This window comes from Gymnoscopelus braueri (genome assembly GCF_963280865.1).
Source record: "Gymnoscopelus braueri genome assembly, chromosome: 7".
NCBI lineage: Eukaryota > Metazoa > Chordata > Actinopteri > Myctophiformes > Myctophidae > Gymnoscopelus > Gymnoscopelus braueri.
Window position 1 is genome coordinate 48,406,660 of NC_137608.1, and position 21,890 is coordinate 48,428,549.

General features: G+C 42.9%; 1 pseudogene across 1 annotated transcript; it reads left to right on the plus strand.

Annotated features, from left to right (window-relative positions):
• The first annotated feature begins 3,248 nt into the window (after positions 1-3,248).
• Positions 3,249-20,132, plus strand: LOC308088247 (UDP-glucuronosyltransferase 2C1-like; annotated as a pseudogene). The gene is made up of 4 exons: positions 3,249-3,324; positions 8,409-8,542; positions 10,400-11,685; positions 20,070-20,132. The product of its transcript is annotated as a UDP-glucuronosyltransferase 2C1-like (transcript).
• Positions 20,133-21,890: the final 1,758 nt, after the last annotated feature.

Consider the following 21,890-nt stretch of genomic DNA (forward strand, 5'->3'; position numbering starts at 1 on the left):
ACTTGCTACTCAATAGAAGCCAAATGGATTTATCACAAAAAAGCCAGTGGCCTGTTTTCATTGTGCTCAAAACTGCTCCATAAACAAGGCCAGACAAGCAACAGTACAACAAACAATGATATACCTGTATATAAAAACTAAAATAAATTCAACTGCATATCTTGATTTTTTGTTCTTTATTGTTTGTTGTTAGTTAAAGCAGGAGGAAAACCGATTTGGAGCAGGCAGCATGGTAGGTCACTGTGTTAAGACTGTCTAGTGTGTGTGTGTGTGTGTGTGTGTGTGTGTGTGTGTGTGTGTGTGTGTCGGTGTCGGTGTCGGTGTCGGTGTCGAGAGACTACTAGCTTTTGACGGGTCACACATCCTGGTCTCTATACGGCCTCTCCCTGGTCAGCCAGTGCACCTGATGGAGGGGAAAGGAACTGGTTGGAATAACGTGTTCATTCCACGCGCTACGTCCTACCGGGGAAACTCCCCCCTGTCAGGTGATAAGAAGCGGCCTGCTCACTTCTCATGCATTGAAGGAAGCATGAGCTCAGTTGGGCGGCTCTCCCCAGGCTGGCAGAGGGAGAGTAGCGCCCAGGATTACAGCTTAGCAACTGTCATAATTCTAAATCATACCCTAGAAAGCATTAGTCTATTTCAAACCCGGAGTGTTTATTTATTTATTTTTTACAGAGGAGTGACATTATGACAGCAGCAACTGTCATAATTCCACTCCCCTTCTATCTAATTATTGGAAAATATTAAACAGTTGATATTCATTGTTTTCATCTTTAGGGCCCTAAATCATACCCTAGAAAGCATTAGTCTATTTCAAACCCAGAGTGTTTTTTACCTAGGAGAGACATTATGACAGCAGCAACTGTCATAATTCCACTCCCCCCGCCCCCCCCCCCCCCCCCATCTAATTATTGGAAAGTATTAAACAGTTTATATTAATTGTGTTTTCATCATTAGGGGCCTAAATCATACCATAGAAAGCACTAGCAGCAACTGTCATAATTCCACAATACACAAATCTAAGTTTGTACTGTTGGGATCGTGACGGATTTGAAGATTGATGTGTCGATCGTGATCGACCGGTTGGTTACCACTGCTCTATAAGGATGGTCTGGTAACAAGGCCTGTGAAAAAAGTACTTCCATAGACATGATTCATAAATACTTTATAAACAAAATTAAAATATCATCATATATTCAACATATTTCACATTAGAATAGTGGTAAATCAATCCTCTTCATATTTCACACATTAAAAAAATGCACACGTCTAGTTTACTTTGATTTTATACAATAAATACATGCTCTGGTTGTACAGTAGGCTTTTTTCTTTTTTCTTTACAAATGTACAGAAGATAAAACAAGAGTGCAAGAGTTCACTTGTCAGTATGCAAAGAACCATATACACATGGAACATTGGCGTTCCTTGGCACATATAAACAATTCAGAGTGCATATCAGGTCTCTTCATATTGGTGTCATATGATGGGACAGCATGTCTCGAACATGATTTCAGCAAAGGGTAAACAAACAATAGGGAAGGGGAGACCTTTGTCATCAGTTGAGGCATCACCCAGTTGATGGCTGCTCAGATGGTTATGATGGGGGGGGTGTCGGGGGCTGTTAAAGGGCAAGTGTCGTGCTCTCGGACACTTCAACGGCCTCTGTACCCACTCACCTACGGCCACCCAAAATCAATGTCATAATCGATGTCACATCTGCTATAGACATCCCTAGTAAACACTGTAGGCCTATGAACTGAAAAATATAAACAAACTGCAATGTACATTTCTGGCTTCACAATAGTCACAGGATACCATATTCTCGCTTACATAATTCAATGCCAGTTACACCAAATTATTATTTTCATATATACTGAACGTGGACATTGCGCAGAACTTAATTTCCTGTCATACTTTGAAACAAATCAAAACTGTTTGTAGATGGGCTATTTTTGCTATTTGTCGTACAACGAACTGTATAGGGCTTGAGTGGTGACCTGAGACAGGTACAAAACACAAGGTTAAATTAGTTTCACCTATCTAGCTAAAGTTAGCAAATTAACCATTTGGAATCAAATGGGTTAAGATCTGAGCCAAGTCTCCTGAGGAGGCGGTCTGAAACCTGTCCTGGACAGGAGTCTCCGGACATAAAAACAGATGATGATGATTGTTTGACCGACTTTGACTGCCATTGTAGTAGTTTTGAAAGATATCCTTATTGGCATCAATGTGTAACTGCACTTGCATAGCTGATGAGTGACGACTATTACACTGAAGGGTCAGGAATATTAATTTAACTGAGTCAAACAAAAAATGGACCGCCACTTTCAAGAGTTAAATCGACACTTGTTGATTTGACTGTGCACCGGATGCAGATTTTAGCAACCAATGTAAGGACCAATTGGGTGTTAAAGTTATGAATAACTTGGCCGATGCCTCGTGGTACATAAATGGCAAGACAGGTCGCATGGCATCAAATAGTTTTCAGGGAGTTCTAGAGCAGTGGTTCGGTTCTCAAAGTGGGGTCTGCATGGGGTCCGTGACGGGGTTCCAGTGGTTCCTCAGCTAAACTATTGATAGAAAGAATAGTAACTGACCCCTTACAGGTCTGTTAAGGGGTCCGTGGCCTAATAATGCATAACAAACTGGGGGGGTCCTTGAAATTAAAACGTTTGAGAAACTCTTTCGAAGGCTTTGTTCAGGTGCTATGAAATGGTACAGTGATGGTTCCTCATCAATATCTAAAAACTATGTTGTCCTTGATAACAGCCAGCTCATTCTAGGCTATTCTTCAGTGCACAACCGGTGTTCGCTCTTAACGTCACTTCGCAGGACGTGCTGTGATTGGCTACCGAGATGCATGATGAAATTAATAACTCATAAATAGCACCGCTCACTTCACACTGGGTGTGATTTTTGGGCGGTGTAGCCGCCCCTATAAGTGGGGTTGGGACTCCTCATTAGCTGTATTTGATTGGCTCATTAGTACACCCCTAGCTGTACTGTGATTTGCTGACTCTATTGGCTGACTCTATTCAGCACTGTGATTGGCTAGCGAGACACATGATGACATTAATAACCTATAAATACGATTATGCACTTTAAAAAGTGAGCTTCCATCACTATGATGACCACAACTTTACTGGAGTATTTCCAGTGTAAGTCAAAGGACTGTTGTCATTTTGTCACATGACCTGTCACCTGCTGCCCGTGTTGGGATAAGCATTGGGTCGTTCTGGGCCTTAATGGGCCCCATCAGGGGTCGTCAGGGATCAAGGGGACACCTATTAGACCAGGGCGCACAGCACTTCAAAGGCACACGTTTGTAGAAGACATGTGATCATATCTGCTGAGGGGCAGGTAGGCCTGATGGCTGTCTGTGGGGGTAGTCTGGTGCTACTATAAAAAGGGTGACAGCACTATTTTTTGTCAGTACAGTCCTACCAGTCTCCAGGAGAAGCATCTCAGTGGATTACTAAGCCTGTATTTCTTTGGTGTATACACATTTTCATTTATTATTATTCTGAGGCATGGAGGCGTTTGGATTGGATTACACTAATGTTTCAGAGATGAGTGCACTTTAACCAGGAGGACATCACTGGTCAACTGGATCATCATGTCTGGATGTGTAGTACCACATCGATGACTTTTTACCAGAGCCCAAAGGTAAGAAGAACTCAATTTAAACAAAACTGTTGTTACTGTTATGTTTTATTCCTTGGAAGGTTGGGAGGAGGAACAACATGCACTCATTGTCTCCGCCGGAGGCGGAGAGTATGTTTTCGCTTCGTCCCGCTGTGTGTCCCCCCCCCCCCCCCCAGCCAAGCTAACATTGGTCAAGCTCCACGTGACACGTGACAATATGTTGACACCAATGCTTTTGATTGGCTAGAGGGACGCATGACGAAATAAAATCCTATAAATAGGTGTCACTTCAAAAAGCCATTTATATTTTTTTAAGTGAGGTAAGACAGGATCAATCAGTCTTGATTGGAACAGTACCTTCCAGTACAAATCACCCGTCCGTGCGTGTGTGTGTCCCTCTGAGAACACCTAACATTGGTCAGTTTCACGTGACATCACAATATGTAATATAAATATATAAATAGCTTAGACAGGAACAGTACTTTCCAGTACAAACAGAGATCACAGCTGAGATCACACAATGAAACTAACTCCCATTACGCATTTGATTAAAATAGCACAGGTCTGCTGGCGGAGACTTGTGCTCCGAGGAGCACATTTTCTAGTTTCGCTCTGTTTCTGTCAGAAGGAAGAAATTGCATTTTTGTGTAATTTGCCCTGGAAAGAGTCGGTTGAATGTAGTGTAAAATGTATAGTAAATATCGATGGCCAAAATGCAAAACCTCCTATGTGCAAATTTCATGATTTTCAGATTTCACTGTGGATGAGGACTATAGGCTATGCTGCACATGCTCAGTCTGTCTGCAAGATAGTCCCGCCCCTCATTTTGTCAGAAAAAGTCATTTGACTAAAACCTCCTATCTTGCTCAGTGCCAATTAGTGCTAAAATGTTGAAGCGCAAAACCTCTTATCTGCACCAGAACTAGTTGAGCAGCAGACAGAGCTGAAACTTGGGAATTCTATGTTATGTAGACCGTCTAAATGTCTTTCAGTTTGTAGTAATCAATTATTTTCAAAATAAAAAAGTGTCTTCCACCCTTACTATTTAAGTATTTGTTAGTAACTGTCAAGTTAATTGCATTGCCTTGTTGATTGCTTATGATTAGTGTCAGGTGGTGACACTTTTATCACACCAAGAGTGTGAGTTGATAAAAAAAAATAATGGTAATACTTGATACAGTACTGTAGAATGTCTTGATCTCAAAATGAGCATAAAAAGCATTATTTAACAAAAATAATGTTTGTTTGTAAGCCTAACTATTTCTAGGTAAAAACCTCCTATGTGCATCTATGTAGATAGGAGGTCATTTTTAGGTATAGATAGGAGGTTTTGGCATTGAACATTTTGAACTTGTGGTTAGAGGTTGTCATTGCTGCTTAAATGTGAACGTCATTGTCGTGATTTTTTATTAATTGCAGATCAAAATCACACGTGAACACCGTGGCAGCCAACAACCCTGTGAAAATATTGTGGTGTGTCGGTTGGGGGGTATGAGGGTATGGGGTGGGATGGGGTTTGGAGTTATAGGGTGTGGGTGGTGGTTGGGGGGGTATGGGGTGGGGGGTGCATGAGGGTTTGGGTGGGTGGAGTTTGGGGGTTGTGGTGTGCTGGTTGGGGGCATGGGGACCGGGGGTTCTGGGAGTGGGGGTAATGGGTTGGGTGGGATTTGGGGGTATGAGGGTATGGGGTTTTGAGTTATGGGGGTTGTGAGGTGTGGGCTGGGAGTTGGGGGGTATGGGGTTTGTGGGAGTGGGAGTGGGGGAGTATTGCAGGTGGTGGAGTTGGGGGGTAGAGGGTATGGGGGGGATTATGTTGAGGGGAGCATAGGCCAGTTAGGCCGGATCATACAGGATAGGGTCTTTGTGATGCGAAAGTGTGGTCTAGCCAACACCAACTCAGGACTCCTGAAGTGGGATGGGGTTTTGAGTTAGGGAGGTGGAGAGGTGTGGGCTGGCAGTTGGGGGGGGGGGTTGTGGGAGTGGGGGAGTATTGCAGTAGGTGGAGTTGGGGGGTATAGGGTATGGGGGGGATTATGTTGAGGGGGGCATAGGCCAGTTAGGCCGGATCACACAGGATAGGGTCTTTGCGATGCGAGAGTGTGGTCTAGCCAACACCAACTCGGGACCCCTGAAGTGGGATGGGGTTTTGAGTTATGGAGGTGGAGAGGTGTGGGCTGGCAGTTGGGGGGGGGGGTTGTGGGAGTGGGGGAGTATTGCAGGTGGTGGAGTTGGGGGTAGAGGGTATGGGGGGGATTATGTTGAGGGGGGCATGGGTCAGTTAGGCCGGATCATATAGAATAGGGTCTTTGCAATGCGATGTGTGAGTGTGGTCTAGCAACACCAACTTGGGACTCCTGAATCGCTGCCCTCCACACTCTCCTATCTAGCATCAGGGTCTTGAGCTCTACAGTATTGTTGGCTAAGCTGTTACGCCGAAGTGCATCTACGTAGGTGGTGCACTTCTTGTCTCTCCTGGCTTTGCCCTGGGTTGGCTCTCATAATGTTAGTTTGCTTGCCACTAGTTATGGGTCCCTGACCCAGTGCCCTGCCTCATCCTTCTCTCTCTGACTTTGTCTGTGACCCATGGTAGGTTCCTGTAGAGGACCACATTTCTGATGTGGTCCGTCCATGTGACTCCTAGTGCCATTCATAGCATTCTTGTGTAGACTCCATCCAATGCCCTTTCCTGTTGTGCTGTGACAGTCCATGTCTCAGCCCCATACAGCAGTACTGACTCCACTGTAGCTATACGAACAGCCGCCTCTTGAGGTCTTCTCCCATGTCTGATTTCCACACTCTCCTCATCCCATGCAAGGCATTCCAGTCAAGTGCCCCCCGGACCTTCAGGTCCTGTTCCATTGAAGCAGTCCAGGCCCAGGTTATTAGAAGTCCTGGACTGCCTTGAGTAGCTTGTCTCCATCATCTGAACCATCTTCTCAGGAACTCCATAGGCCCGGAGAATGTTCATCAGATTCCCCAGGTGGATGGTGCCAAAAGCCTTTTGGAAGTAATGAAGGTGATCACCACTGAAAGATTCTGCTCCTTACTCCTTCCAGTATCCTCCTCAGCACCAGTATCTGCCCGAGTTTCTCATTACAGGGTCTAAGATGGGTCTAAGACTGTTGAGGATCTTCCTGTTAGCCGTCTTGGCAACTTGTGAGCTCAAGCTAATGCCTTGTTGAGTTTGCCTGACTTGGTACTGGATCGATGATCATTTTGCTCCACAGCTTCGGCAGCTTGCTAGATGTGTGTGCTTGATAAAATCCAACACCACCTCGTCTATGGGCACATACATCAGAACCTCTGCTGTCACTCCATCTTCCCCGCAGCTCTTGCCTCACTTGATAGTAGCCTTGGCCCTCTGGTACTCATCCATGGTGAACCGTCTGGTTTGGGAAGGTCATGGAAGACAGGAGCTTCGGATCATCCTCTTCTTCGGTTGAAGGAGGATTTCCTAGGAGTGTTTTGAAGTGCTGGTACCATGTTTCAACTTCCTCTGCGCTTTCTCCCCAGATCTTGGAAGTTTGAGAAGAGCTTCTGCCAGAAATGTCATTGATGAGCTTCCAGCTCTTGCCATGTTTCTGGTTAACATGCACCTCTTTAATGTCCCTGATCTTTTGGGTCAACTCCAGTTGCATACACTTGATATAGCTCCTCCTTCCTCCGCTTATATTCCTCCCTCAGACCCTCTCCTTTTTGGTCAGCGACAAAGACCCTGTGTGCTGCTCTCATCTCCTCCCTGGCTGTGGTGATTCTAGGGTCAAGGCATCCGTCTTTCCTCCTTGCTTATAGGCTCTTTAAGACATTCAATGATCTTACATACTATTCCACTATCCACACCGGACACAAGGTTGGTGATCCAGTTGTATGAGTTAGGGGAGTTGGAGGGCATGAGGGTTTGGGTGGGTGGGGTTTGGGGGGTGTGTTGTGCTGGTTGGGGGGAATGGGGGTTGTGGGAGTGGGGGGGTATTTCAGGTGGTGGAGTTGAGGGTATAGGGGGGATTATGTCGAGGGGTGCCTGGGCCAGTTGTTTTGTAGTCCACCTAATTGTTGTTGTTTTTGGAAAAAAGCGTATACAGTCTACTAACCATTTCAACCATTGAACATGCGCTAGCGTATACCCACGACCACGCGCATCTCGTGCAGGGAATGATTATTGTATACCTCAGAAAACAAACCTAGACCAGACCACTGATGCAACTGTTTGCAGCTGTAAATGTATGTATTTACAACCTGTACTATTTATCATTATTTAGTTATGCAATCACTTAACATCACATTACATAACATTATCCAGGAAAAGTGGGGGAAAACCTCCTATCTGCATTTGCAATATGAGATCAGTGTAATTAATATATAATATTGTAATATAATCCAGAAATCCAGAAACGGTGAATTATGTGATGGGTATCATAAAAAAATAGCATTGTGCAAAAAAGATACAACATTTTGTAGTTTTCTTTTTCATTTTCCCAACAATGTTAATTTTTCAGATAGGAGGTTTTGCATTTTGGCCATCGATATATCCATTGTTTGATTGATTGATTGAATACTTTATTTACAGTTTGCAAAAAGCACAGAGAGTAGGCTACAGTTCTATACAAAAGGATGCTAAAAGGAATAAACCCAAGAAAGCACTATGGCTTGTTTCCATTGGGGTCCTGTGTATTCAATTCATCAATGTATCTAAAGTAGGTCAAACCTTAAATGATGGTATTTATATAATATTCTAATATTTTTTTTTGTTGTTCTTTCTGCAGTGGCCCTTAATGCTCAGTTGTACCACGGGGGGCGCACAGACATCCAGCGCCGGAAAAGGCGCACGACCTTCAGCAAAGTGCAGCTGAGCGAGCTGGAGAGGGCCTTCTCCCTCAACCATTACAATCTTGTCCCGGTAGCTGCTCACGGGAGGGGGAGGGGCCGCCTGGCGTGGGCTGTTGATATACTCTGTCGGTGAGCAGCGCCTTCTTGTATGCAAGCTTGGAGATCGTGATGAAACACTGTATCATGTATCAGTATCATGGTCAGTATCATGGTCATTATCATGGTCATTATCATTGTCAGTATCATGGTCAGTATCATGGCCAGTATCATGTTCAGTATCATGGTCAGTATCATGTCAGTATCATGGTCAGTATCATGGTCATTATCATGGTCAGTATCATGGTCAGTATCATGTCAGTATCATGGTCAGTATCATGTCATTATCATGGTCAGTATCATGGCCATATGAACTCCATGCACAGCCTCTTTGTCACACCCACTAGTACATAAGTATAAAAGTGTTGCCAGATTTTGCAAGAGACATAAGCAACCAGTATGAAAACAAGCCTAAAAGAAGCGACTATAGGCCACATGAGCACTTCAAACCTATATATAAATCTGCTATTTGAAAATAGCCGATCTACAAGCTCACAGCTTGTAGATTGGTTGTGAGCTTGTAGATTGGCTACGGTATTTTCAAAAAGATCTTGAGGAAAAAAACATTTTAACAACACAAATCTAGTAGCCTACTGTTCTCGCTCAAAGTATAATTTCAGGTGAGGGTCTGTGGACAAATACACATAAATGTGGGGCTCCTTGACATAAAAAATTGGAAACACGCCCAAATAAGCATCTAGTCTACCGGTACACTTTAGAAACAAGCCCCAAAGAAACCGCAACCCACTACTACCAATATTTACAAGCAACTTTACAGAAAAAACAAGCCCAAAGTCGCGTATAATAAGCAGACCTGGCAACACTGGTATAAAGAGGTGGGAACTGTGGGCTGTGGATTACTATTGGTGAGTGAGTTTGCATTTACATTGTTTGGGTCATTTACAGTACCTTATTGTTGCCAAACTATTTATGTTTGCTTTAGATTTTTCTGATTAATTTCACATTTCTATTGTATGTGTGTTGTTAAATGAGGTGAGATTAACTTTATAAATCCCATAGGGTTTTATAAATCACCTGCACAACCCACTATTATTCTGTTACAAATGTCTTGTTTTTAAATGTGAAACTAAAAGAAAATATATTTATTATTATTTATTTACCTAGGGTAAACGTAGCTGAGCACACATGCTCGTTTTCAACAATGCACTACACGGTAGATACACGCACACGCACACACACGCACACACGCACACACACACACACACACACACACACACACACACACACACACAGACAGACAGACAGACAGACAGACAGACAGACACACAGACACACAGACACACACATACCATATAGTCTTATACTGTTGTTGGCCACTGTGCAGCTCCACAGGAGCAGTTGGGGAGTTCAGTGCCTACTCCTACCCGCCTATGAGCACTCATCCTATGAGCACTCATCCTATGAACACTCATCCTGGGCATAGAAGTGGAGCCGTGGAATAACGTCCTTAACAAATGATATCGTCTCTGTCGGGTGGAAACCTGTCCAAAACTGTTACTTTTCAGGATTAAAAAATATATATATATAACAACGGTAGCAGATCTACAAGCTCGAAACACTGCTACTTTTGATGCTTTTGTGGGACGCTGTGGTATGATCAAGTATAGGCTGTTAATATACGGGGAAAAAACTATTATTAAACGTTAAAATATGGAGATAAGAGGTTTCTGCTCAACAGTGGCGATATATTGGTTTTATCCCACTCATGCTGTTATCTAGTGTAAAGTGCAGTATTAGTTAATCAGTGATCCATTACAAAACGTTAACTTCTGTGCCTTCTCGCTCATCATTGTGATCTCTCTCCTCAGAGATGGGCCAGCTAACGCTCATAGCGTTTGCTACACTCCTGTGTTGTTCCACGCCGCTCGTGGACGGCGGGAAAGTCCTGGTGTACTCTGGCGAGGGAAGCCTTTGGATCAACATGAAAGTCATCGTTGAAGAGCTGCACTCCAGAGGCCACGGGGTCACGGTGATAAGGCCCTCAAACAGCTGGTACATCAAGCCGGACTCCCCTCACTACGACACCGTCACGGTCGACTTCCACGGCGCCGGCGACGAGGAGTTCTTCGGAACGATCGTGGCGAGGATGGTGAACCTGAGGCGGGACGGTTCCTCGGTTTGGGCTCGTATGGCAAGCGAATGGGAATTAGTGAACAACTTCTGTGAGATGTTGAAAGCCTCAGTTCAGGCAATGGAGATTGTTTTTGAGGACAGTGAAATGATGAAGCGTCTCCAGGACGCTAAGTATGACATGGTTCTGACGGATCCGGTGGGGCCCGGGCCGATGTTGGCCCGTCGTCTCAGTCTTCCTCTGGTCCTCAGTGCCAGGTGGACCGTCCAAGGGGAGGCGCACGATCTCATCGCCCCCTGTCCCCTCTCCTATGTCCCAGTCCCCAATTCCATGCTGACGGACAAGATGACATTTCCCCAACGAATCAAAAACGCACTTTTCTACCTTTTTACGCGCATTCAATATGCATATATGTCAGACAGCCTCTACACGGCATTCGTTCACCGTTACTTCGGCCCTGATGTAAATGATATTGAGCTCTTCCAGGCGGCGGATATCTGGCTGATGAGAAGCGACTTTACCTTTGAATACCCTCGCCCCACCATGCCTAACGTCGTCTACATGCAAGGTTGGCAGTGCAAGCCCTCCGAGCCTCTCCCTCCACATCTGGAGGACTTTGTCCAGAGTTCCGGAGAACACAGGGTCGTCGTGATGACTCTGGGCTCCTTCATCGGAAATGTCCCAGAGGACGTTACGGAGGCCATCGCGGCGGCCTTCGCCTGATTGCCGCAGAAGGTGATCTGGAGGCACACCGGCGGGAGACCGTCAACCCTGGGGAACAACACCTTAGTCGTTGACTGGTTGCCCCAGAAGGACCTCTTGGGCCACCCCAAGACCAGAGTGTTTGTGGCCCACGGAGGCACCAACGGGATCCAGGAGGCCATTTACCATGGCGTTCCTTTGGTCGGTCTGCCTATCCTTGGCGACCAGGAAAACAACATGAACAGGATGGAAGCAAAGGGCGTAGCCAAGGTAGTCGATATCGGCACAATAAACAAAGACAACTTCCTGGACGCGTTAAGGAGGTCCTTCAAACATATTTATATTCAAAGATTTTCACAAATCTTCCACGATTAAAAACAAAACAAAAAAGCAGATCTACAAGCTCATAGCGCGGCACTTGGTGCCGCGCTATGAGCTTGTAGATCTACTATTTTTGAACAGCCCAAGAAATCTTAAAATTACACAGATGCGTTCCCGGTCTTGATGGATTAAGATGCTCACGAGGTCAGTGTCCAGATGGACCCTCATGGGCCTGGAACTCTAGAGAGAGTAAAGGATTTGATTTCTATCTGCTCTGTCTGGATTACACATGTCTCCTGAGAGATGAATGGAGGAGGCTGCCTGTTGCCAGGCTGTATATTCACTGAAGTGGTGGAAAAAGTACTCAAATTTTTTACTTAAGTAAAAGTATCAATACTGCAATTGTAGAAACACTCTGTTACAAGTAACATAGTCTGGTAATCAAAATTGCTTTTATATACAAAAGTAAATGTACTCATTATGCAGAATGTCCCATTTCACAAGCTTTCAAATATATATATTGTATACAAATCTTTTGAAAATAGCAGATCTACAAGCTCACAATGCGTCGCACCATGACACGTGAGCTTGTAGATCGGCTATTTTCAAATAGCCTACGTATATGGCTGAAGAGGTTAATGTATGTTTATGATAATAATGATTTTTGTGGAGTAAAAGTACAAGTATTGAACCTCGAAAGGGTGCTTAAGTACATTAATGGGGTACATGTAATTGTTTACTTTCCACCAATGTCACTGATTACTGGTGCAGCAGAGCAGAGCATGACTCTGATGCCCTCTGCTGGCAGTCCCAGGTAAGGTCAACATGAAGGCTCATAATCACACTAGACATATCAGTGACTTTTCTGTCAGACTAATAATGATTCCACAGACTCAGACCCATAAGCTATATTATTTCCCTCTCTGTTAAAAAAAAGTCCTGATCTTTATCTTTGTAATTAATGTGTTCCAAGCTGTGTCTTGGATTAAGTGGGGCTGTCCCAATCTTAATTAAATTATAACCCATGTCTAAAATAATTGTTAAAGGGTTTCTTTCTGGTCTGTTTCTGGCCTTGTGAGGAACACACACTTTGTCCTCGTCATCAGGTCACATTGAATTGACCCATTCAATTATTTATTAGTCAGAAATAGGGATGCACCGATATATCGGCCACATATCATATATTGGACGATATTTGCCACTATTGGTCAACATCGGTATCGGCAAAAAAATTAAGTTAAAGTTGCAGGCGTTAGGAGGCAATTATGTTGTATTTCTGCAGATTATTATTAACAGTTATTTCTAAATAATGAAGATTTACGGTATTTGTTTCCCTGGCACAAAAGGGGGAAATAATAACGGAGGATGCATTCATCTCCCCTTGTGGTCGCCTCCTCCTGATAGATGTTTTTTCAGGCCAGTTTTTGAAAGAAACCTGTGATTCACATCCTTAGTTTAATGGATGATGTCAGGTTATTCCACATTGTGGAGGCAGAGTAGTAGAATGAGAAAAGTACCCATATTTCTTCTAAATGTGGGTACTTTACGTACATTTTGACTTTTGTACTTTTACTCAAGTTAATTTTGAATTCCAGACTTCTACTTGTGACAGTAACATTAAGTAAAAATGGGATTTGAGTGTCTGACAAAAGTGCCATTTTAAGAGTTTTAAGCATATTTAGATTATCGCGATAATATCGTTATGCGCAATTATGTTGGCCTAAGAAAAGGTGACATGAAATTGTGCCACTATAGTCACCTGTAACCATTTAATTGGTGTTTTGGGGTCATGTAGTGTACATTTAGTTAGGTACTGTCAGGTAAAAAAGAATATATATTATGTTTTAACCATTTTTCTCCCCAATTTAGTCGTTATGCCAATGAATTCCTCCCCACACACACACACACACTGTGTGTTGTCTCTGCTGTTGTTTCCTACTGACACAACTGCCAGTGAGGAGCCCCCACCGGGAGGACGTAGAGCCTCCGTCCTACTCCCGGAATTTCATTTGTCATAATGGTTACAATAGTGTCTAATGAAGTAAGTTCAAATCTCCCCAGCCCCCCCCCCCCCCATCTCTCTCTCTCTCTCTCTCTCTCTCTCTCTCTCTCTCTCTCTCTCTCTCTCTCTCTCTCTCTCATAGTAAAACATAGTGACTGTGATGTAGTGTAAATGTCACATTGAATAATAATAAGTGAATATTGTAAATGTTGGATGCAACACACATTGTCCGAGCTGTAACATAATCACAACGTGGTCCTTTGTCAAAGACAGGAAATGCTCTCATACTGTAGTGTGGAATTATTGGAATTATAGAGACAGGTGCACTCAGTGGAACGCAAATATCTGCCTGTCTGACACTGACTAACTGCAACTCTCTCTCTCTCTCTGTCTGTCTGTCTGTCTGTCTGTCTGTAGGGGTCAAAGGTTAATGGAATGAATCGGCTGAATCGATAAAAAAGAAGAAGGAATAAAATCTATAATTTAATGAAACAATCACTTAATCATATGAGTATTGAGTAATATGAGTAATAATCAATCCATGCGTGAAAAGTTTCAAAAAAATATATATATTTTTAAATAGATAGATTTGACACCGTTGTGTCATACTGTAGCTGTTTTCAACTTGGTGTCCCTATTTATGGCATGTTATTATAGGCTAAAATGTCCCAAAAAAAGTCCAAAAACGTTTCACAAATTATCGGAAAATAAATACTACTTAACAATAAAAAATTAAATACCAAAAATAGCAGATATACAGTACATGCTCACAATAGTGTCACATCGCAACAGCCAAACTGAGGGACTTTATGTAAAAAAGCTAGCGATGGTTCACATGACGCTTGTCTGTCACGAGCGTCATGGCGGAATTTCTGATTTTGGCACTTTCTCCATTTACAACCCGTACATGTATAGAGTGTTTGTGCAGTAACCGTGTTAAATAGCTCTATATTGTGTTGTAATCATTGTTGCGAACGCGGAAGGAGGCAAGGCGAAGCCGCGCCTCCGACCAAGTGGAGCTTACTATGTAACCGTGCTTGGGTTGTGTGTCTGTCTGTCTGTCTGTGTGCATGCACTGCCTAGTAGAGGGCCAGAGGGCGCCAGAGTGCAGGAATTTAGACACAGCCTGCAAAACACACACACACACACACACACACACACACACACACACACACACACACACACACACACATACACACACACACACACACACACACACACACACACACACACACACACACACACACACACACACACACACACACACACACACACACACACACACACACACACAGTGTCAATGTTCTCTCCCCATCACAGTGAAATAACACGGATTACAAGTCCGTAAATACACAATATTTTCGAGCTGCGTTCGCTTCCAGCGTTCGCGCGTCTTACTTGTTATAGAGTATTTATTCAGTAACAGTGTAAAATAGCTCTGTGTTGTGATAGTAATCATTGTTATAGAGCGTTTGTTCAGTAACAGTGTTAAATAGCTCTATATTGTGATAGTAATCATTATTATAGTGTTTGTTCAGTAACAGTGTTAAATAGCTCTATATTGTGATAGTAATCATTGTTATAGAGTATTTATTCAGTAACAGTGTTAAATAGCTCTATATTGTGATAGTAATCATTACTATAGAGTGTTTGTTCAGTAACAGTATATAGCTCTATATTGTGAATGGGCACTCTCTCTTGATTGGCTGAAATTGGCAACCCACCTGCAGTGAAATTTAAGAGAACATGAGGCACAATTATGTTTTCTCATTCCTTTATTGATATTGTGACATTCCATTCAAATCAAGCAAATTAAAGCCAAAATCTAACATCTGAACTTCAAACCATTCATGATCAGGGGCCCAAATCCCAGGGGGGAAGGAACGGATAGAAACACAACAGTGGAGCTGAAAAACGGAAAGATAAATAATCACCTCAGACCACCCTAGAGGGTTTAGGTCCACACATCACCTCAGACCACCCTAGAGGGTTTAGGTCCACCCATCACCTCAGACCACCCTAGGGAATCAGGTCCACCCATCACAGGGAAATAGTGATGTCATGATGATCGTAACACATTAATTATCACACATTATAAATGATTACATAATAATAAATGACTTATGGTCAATTATAAAATAATAAAACCTTTTTCACAAACTGACTTCCATTCAGATGGATATTAATATTATATATGTTATGAAGAACTCTTATGAAGAACTCTGATTGTGTGTGTGTCTTTGTGATCATTTATTTAATGTTTCAATATAGTGTAGAACTGAAATATTATGTTTGTGTTTTCTGACGACATAAACTATACAAAGTAATTTGATGAACCACCCACACTAATTGGGACTCCCTCTTCCTTTGGTGTGTCGCCCAGGCGGTGCCTAAACCCTGACCTTTAACCTCACATAAACTATGTCTATAAACCTAACTTTAACCCTAACCTTAACCTCACCTCAAAACCACGTCGACCTGGGCGAAACACCGGGAAAAGACACTAATTATCTAATTATCGTTAGCCTTAGCTAACCAATTAGCATTTTTAATTGTTTAAAGGACACATTAGTGAAAAAGGTTGATGATGTCATCATTTTGCTGCTGTTATGAGTATTTAAAAGATGAATGGACACACATGTATTTCCTCCTCTCTCCACCAGGGGGCAGCGATGACTCTCTGCTTCTCTGAAAACACACCCAGGTGTTCTGTGAAAAGACAATAAACCATTAAGAATCAGAATGTATTAACTGTGTGAACATGTTAACACTTTAGAATAACCTTCCCTTATAATAGTAAATCATTCCCAAATTATTAGTTAATGTGTTATTCATAACTTGTTAAATGTGTGTTAATGGTTAATGATTTAATGATTTAAAACGATGCTATAAATGGTTAATAGATCATGAACAATGTATTAGTAAGGTTAGGGTGAAGGTTAGGTTCATAGACATAGTTCATGTGAGGTTAAAGGTCAGGGTTTAGTGTTAAGACTAGGTTTATAGACATACGGCGCTATTCAGCGCCAGCTCCTCCAGCCTAAATCCTACCCTAAACCTGTTAAATACGGATAATGGAGCTGCCCTGTCCCAAAATGTTATTCTAGCACCTGCTCTACCCGTCACCCATTATGCCGACATCGTTATTTGCACGTGGAGGCGTGCCCGTGGGCGTGTTGTTGCTATATCCCCCACATTGCTATTCTGCACACACACATGGGTACGGCTTTGGGAGGGGGGACAGTGGGTTCTAAAAGCACCCGCCAAGTGCACACAGACACTGCAATGGCTTTGTGGAGACAGGACCAAAGCGCGCACCTCTCTCTACTAGGCTATTATTGTCAACAAATCTCTGTGATTCTAATTTTACTATAATCAGCAGAAGGAAGGGTGTCAATTCCTTGTGTCAATTGTATTTATATAAAATTATAGTCTATTTAAATAAGACAAGTTGTGCATCTGCAATGCAATACTCCACTTTACACGTCAGTTTTATTCATTGATTATGCAGGACATAATTAACTGACAAATTCTCTCTAATCAGTAATATGTAGGTGATATTTATGTATTTATGTTTATATCAAATTTGGTTTTACTGAAAGGCAAGCTTAGACTTAGAAACGAAACATCGGCCCCATGTTAAATCGACAGAGCGCATGTTGGACCATGAGCCGTGTTGCCAGCCTTGGCAAGAAATAAGCAACCACAGGTCTATGAAAACAAAAAGAAGCGAGGCCACATGAGCACTTCAAACTAGAGCTTTCATATCCCCTAAATATTTCAGCCTGGCTCGACTAATAATTGACAAATTAGGCCCAGCCCAGCCCGTCAGTCATTTTTCTAAAGAAGCCTTTTTTCTCATTAAATCTTGGTAATTCGTTAAGAACAGGAATCATTCTACCCTATTCCAACAGTCTATATTTTATTTAAAAAACAGCTTGGAGCAAATAGGGCTATATAAATACATACACTGCCAGTGGCGTACCCACCATAGAGGCAAGGCAGGTGGCCGCCTGCCCAACTAAAATCTCGCATCCCCTAGAAAATAAAGTAAAAGACTGACTGAGAAACAGGCAGTGAAAAAAAATCCAAACAGAAAACTGGCCGTCGGGCCGTTAGCCCGCCAGACAGCCAATACACTATCCATTCAGCAGAGCGACCCTCGCCTATAGTGATGCAAATGTCTTCATGGGGTGCGAGGGGTGGGGGTCTGGGCCATCACCTGTACTCACCTGGCATAAAAGGGGCTCTGAGAGCAGCTTGAGCCATTCATTACAAAATTACAACATGAAGAGACCACCGCTGAAGAAGAGATTCATCCAGAGGATACTACCTTTCACCACCACTGTCAAGACCAGGAGTCCTGGACCTGTCCAGGCGGCGCCAGGACCAGCGCAATACATACATTGATTATACTTGCATATTGTTTTTATTAGCGTTTTTCAGTTTTGTAGTCAGTGTAGTGTTGTTGTTAACTTGGTTACCCCGCGATTTTCCCCCGAGCCCCCCCCCCACCCCCCACTTCGGAGGGGGGGGGGGGGGGATCTCGCCTGCCCTAAACGTAATTCCTGGGAACGCCACTGTACACTGCCCCATAACCATTTTAAAAATGATATTTGGTTATTCTATGAAATATAATTTTAATTGAGATATTTTCGTTTTTTCCATATTGCTGTCATGTCTTAATAAAATCATGCTTTTAACAAGCAAAATAAGCAGTACAAAATAGTTTGGATTACTTTGTTTGATGGGAAAGAGTTGCGATGGAGAAATCACATCCAATATAAAGACCTGGATGTGAATCGCCCATGTTACCTCGTACTGCCCGCTGCCTGCTCTGGTCATTTGAAGAAATAATCCAACGTTTACTTTGAGGTGAGGAAGACATGAAGAAAGCTTCTCAATCTCAATAGTTTGTCGGAAGATCCATTCTATATGTCATGTTATGGTTTAAACTTTAAAGGGGGCTCTGACAACTGACAAGACAGCTGATCGATTTGACCTACTTTTGCGCTGCATGCGCTGGTGATTCATTATTTGGGAGCAGCTGTGTAAGAATAGTAAAACCCAGCTGCGGGTGAATATTATATTATATATTATATATATTACAGTATTATTATATTCCCCACGTAAACGCTATGTTCATGTTTACTGCATTAAAGCAGGGGTTCTCAATCTTTTCAGGCCATCGACCCCCCAAAATAACCATATTTGATACACAGATAAATATTGTGAAAATAGCAGATCTACAAGCTCACAATGCCTGGCGTTGTGAGCTCTGTTGTGGTGGTCTCGACCCACAGGTTGAGAACCACTGCATTAAAAGCTCCAAGAAAGTTACATGTCTAGTCTATGTTGTTGACCACGTAATGTAATGTTAGAGCTTATTTGGTTTTAGTGCTGTATAGGCTACTCCAGTCCTCACGCGCCGCTCGATCGCGCCTCATTGTTTATGCTGCCCAAAATAACAGATCTGTAAGCTGTCGACACGACATGACGCAGCGCGTTGATAGCTTGTATGTCTGTTATTTTGGGTAGGTAGGCGGCGCACATTATGCGTCGCAGCAATGTATCTGGGTTTGAGAGGCTATGATTGATGTAAAATGAATGTGTAGCTCTGTTCGGGATTATTGAACAAAGGTGGATGATGAAAGAGAACGGGGACAATATGGATGTAAGTTAACTGCGTCACTTCAGAGGAAACTATGGAGCTACTTCAGAGATGTTTACACACCCCTGGAATCCATTAGAATGGTGTAAATAGGGCACGGTGGCGCAGTCGGTAGCGCTGTCGCCTCACAGCTAGAAGGTCCTGGGTTCGATTCCCGCCGGGGACGCTGTGGGCACTGGGGGCGTGTCTTCTCCTCCGCGTCATCAGCGCCCATACCCTAGGTGGGTTTGGCGAAAGGGCCTACTCTGTGTGGAGTTTGCATGTTCTCCCCGTGTCTCCTAGGGTAGTTAATACCCTCACAAAAACATGTAGTAATCCTGGTCACTATACCGCCTCCCCCATGACAGCCGGGGCGCCTGATGGAGGGGAAGGGAACTGGTTGGAATAACGTGTTCCTTCCACGCGCTACGTCCAACCAGGGAAACTCCCCCCTGTCAGGTGACAAGAAGGTCAGTTGGCTCTCATGCCTGAAGGAAGCATGAGCTCGGCCCTGGCCTCCCTACTGTGGGGTGACAGGTGTAATACTGGTGTAGGGCTGGTGTAGTGCCCAGGATCACTTAGGAAATTGGCACCGGGTGAAAAAAATGGGTTACAAAAATCGCGGGATAAAAATTTAGAAGTAAAGAATGGTGTAAATAGAACAATAACAGCCAACGTGAGTACATATAGACCTTTCCTAAAACTGTCCAATTTATTATACCCATGTGCTACAGTATGTCTGTGTACCACCGCCCGGCCCTGTGGTCGACCAGCTGGAGGTCCATGGCTGCCTGTAGGAGCGTTGTCGCAACATGATGTAATTATTTAATATTTTAAATGGCTTTCATATACTATTCCGGATCTGACTAATATGACAAGTTGCTTATTGTGAACACAATAGGCTACAAATTAATATAAAAATGCATTTGGATAAAATAAAATAAAATAAGTTGTATTTTGTTGCCTAGCCTACTTGCCCAACCCAAAGCCAGACAAATATGTGACCAGTTGGACCCGGCAGGAAAACAAGCCCAATGTGGCTTATAATAATCAGACCAGGCAACAGTGCAGACAGGGAGATAGGAGAGCATATATTGGATCGGGGATGACGGCTAGCGCAGTCTTCTCTTAAAGGCAATGGCTTCTGGCACGGTGATTTGTTTTATCATTGTAACGCCCAGACCACACCTATGCATAATGTAAGGGGTAGCTCAGGTGTTTGGTGGGTAAGGGGGGTGCCACAGAATAGCAAAGTTTGCGGGGAAACGCCTCTTGCCTAGTCCTAAATCAGATATTAGTGTTAATAGCAATTTGGGCCGTGAATGGGGGCCATAGTTTCTGTGAGGTTAAAGGTCAGGGTTTAGGGTTAAGGTTAGGTTTATAGACATAGTGTTTGTGAGGTTAAAGGTCAGGGTTTAGGCGCCACCTGGGCGACACACCAAAGGAAGAGGGAGTCCCAATTAGTGTGGGCGGTTCATCTAACTGATGAAAACACACACAACCCATATGACCACATTGTCATCAGTGTTGTCTGATACAACAAATCATTTGATTATTAAATTTGATTATTAGATTCATTATTATAAGAAATTAAGCAGAAGACACACGATAATGTGAATTCACGTGACCGGGATGGTTTACCAGGCTAGTTGTTTCACTTCTTACACAAGCATGTAAGAAGTGCTGTTTTGTGTATGTTTTCTAGTTTTATACACTTTTATACATAAAAAAAAGTTCAGTAAAAAGAAAGGGGAAGTGAACCTGGGTGTGTGGGAGGGGTCTAAAGATTCTCATTGGTTGTCGGCACCAGAATACGACCTGATAGAAGAAGAAGAGAGACAGTTAAAACAGACACACAAATAAATCATATGTACTGTATTGTGTGCATTTCTCCATAAAATGTATAAATGTACACAAAATAACACAATAACATTCAGTCATCAGAACTAATGTGAACATTTGACATTTGAACATGTGACAACATAGAACACACTTTGACCTCTAACTAGGTTGTCTAAACTGGTCTAAAACGGTTAAGGTTCAAAACCAATATAACCCAGTTTAGGTTGTGGCTTTACATGTTTGTTTGTTTGTTTGTTTGCATTTCTGTGAGGGTTCCACATGTCATGTGATCCTCTGTTGATCTGACATCATTTCTACCACTGGTAGTTTAATAATTAATTAAACATGTTAATTAAACATGTTAATTAAACATGCTAATCACCTCGTTTCTTCCACTGGAAGTAGATGAATCCAGACAGGAACAAGACCAGACCCAGAACCAGACCTGATGTTCCCATGGCCACCTTGTTCTTCACTGACTCTGGCATGGAGTCATCTGACAATACAAATATCATATCATATCATATCATATCATATCATATCATATCATATCATATCATATCATATCAGTAGATTAAAACACCTTGTTCTTCACTGACTATGACATGGAGTCATCTGACAATAAGCTACAACCAAACACAATAAACAAATATAGCTGCAAGCAGCAATAATACGGGGCCAGTGAATGCAGAGAGAAAAAAGAAAGAAGCAAT